This window comes from Cynara cardunculus, assembly GCF_001531365.2.
Source record: "Cynara cardunculus var. scolymus isolate 2C chromosome LG 5, CcrdV1, whole genome shotgun sequence".
Taxonomy (NCBI): Eukaryota; Viridiplantae; Streptophyta; class Magnoliopsida; order Asterales; family Asteraceae; genus Cynara; species Cynara cardunculus.
In genome coordinates, this window is record NC_037532.1 from 12,252,560 (window position 1) to 12,254,734 (window position 2,175).

Genomic DNA, 2,175 nt, shown 5'->3' on the forward strand with positions numbered 1-2,175 from the left:
TCATTATCTCATTTTCAAAATTTGAAACTCTCTCCCTCTCCCTCTCTAAACTCAAGAGACTCTCAAGGTTACTTTATTCATCCTTCATACCCCAGCAAATTTCATTATATTTCTTCATCAAAATAGCAAGGATTTGAAKATATTACATTCCTTACATCAATAATCAAGGTAACATCTTCATCTTCCTCTTTTTCTTGCAAATTTTGGGAGAAAAACCCACTTTTTATGCATTTCTATCTACTACCTTCTAACATCCGAAGATTCTGAGTTTTAAGGAGAGATTATACACCAAAAACATGTAAAAATGTTCATATGATGGTGGTAATCTATGACCCAAACATTAGAAATGGTATTTTTTTGGTGCTGACAGATTATGTGCATGTGCACAAATCGTCTATATCTTGAAAATAATATGTTCAAAGGTTATGAATCTTCTTTTAAACGTTTATTTATTGAGTTGGTGTTGTAATACAATTGGTCTCACTCAAAAACATTGAGTTTTGACTCCCCAAATACTCAAAACATTATATATGTGCATCTGAGAGTTTTTCAGTAGGTAAACCCTACTTTAAACAGTCATAACTCTCTAAATAATCATTTAAAATCATTTATTTTTCTTCTGGAAGTTAATTTAATGAGTTACCTTTCAGATGCCACTGATTTCATTCAAAAATGTGGTGATTTGAGGTTTTAACTACTCAAAACAAAGTGAGCATGCAATCTGTCCGAATCTGACAGATTTGTATATGTATGTTCCAATGGCCATATCTCTTTCAAAACTCGATGAAAAAGGATGATTCTTCCTTTGAGAGTTAAATATATGAGTTATCTTCTACATGCAAGTGGAATCACATGAAAATATGTAGTTTTGTTCTCCAAACACCTAAAACACTTTAGGTGTGCAAACTGTGAAACCACCAGTAGGTAACTCCTACTTTGTATGCTAATATCTTTTTATTTACTTGCTCTTAGTGTATTATTCTTCTTCTAAACTTTTCTTTAATGAGTTAGGGTTCATATGAATCCAGTATCACACAAAAATATGAAGTTTTGAGGCATTAACCAATTTAATTAAGTTAAGTGCGCAATCTGTCAACTAATGACAGATGTGTGTATGTAACTTTATGGTGCCATATCTTCCTCTCAACTCATCCAAAATGAGTGATTCTTAGTTTAAAAGTTTYATATAAGTGTTAAGTTTATAATCCAACTTGAATTTCTGCAGAAAACTTAGTAGAAATCTTTAAATAAGTATTTTAGTAACATGGTGTAATCTGCCATATCAGTTGTGATATATTGTATTGCATAAATTATGTGAATCATTATTGCATGTCCAAAATGCATAAAATTTTGTCACGATAACCATAACTCAGTGCTATATCTCATATAAAAAGATAGAAAACTATCCCATTTTAGAAGTCTATGAATTGATCATTTTATGTATCATTAGTTTCTGCCCAAAAATGAGATTTTGGGATTATTTGATTTKGTAAATTTTGATCTTTTTATTGGACTATAGCATTAYTTCCGGTATAAATTACTATACTAACGAGCATATGGACATTATGTATAAGTGAAGTTGGATATAAGTAGATACTTATGGACTTAGGATTTATAAATCCCCATAAGTAGTTTTAAACCCATAAGCGATGGTTTTGGATATTCCTCTTTGATAGGGAATCGTGAAGCTCGTGTGGTGACCGGATCGTATCTCTAATTTGCGAAGCATTGCAAAAGAGTGAGTATTAACGGCCCCTCTTTTTATCGTTTTTGCGTATTTGGGGTGGAAAGCATAATTAAAGAAATGTTTGATAGATTTATATTGATATATGAATCTTGCTGTGAGCAATTAAATGTATACACTATTGATGGTATGTTGAGTTTGAAAGTCCCCGTTTGTTTACACTACTATTAACTCATTTTGAGCCTATGATTCTTGTGGGTABCGCTATTTGGTTGTCATACCCACCCTTTTGACTGACGAGTAGGGGTGCACTTGGTCATTAAAGTATGCTATACATGTGACTTGAAGTAGTCACCGCTGAAGTAGTTCGTAAGAATGCTCTATCCATGTGGTTCGCTACCACCTCTAAGGTAGTTTGTGGGGCGTTGAAAGTTGTTTAGGTTTAGTAGTGGCTCAACAATTTATATCATGTGTATGACGTTGCTTTTAAG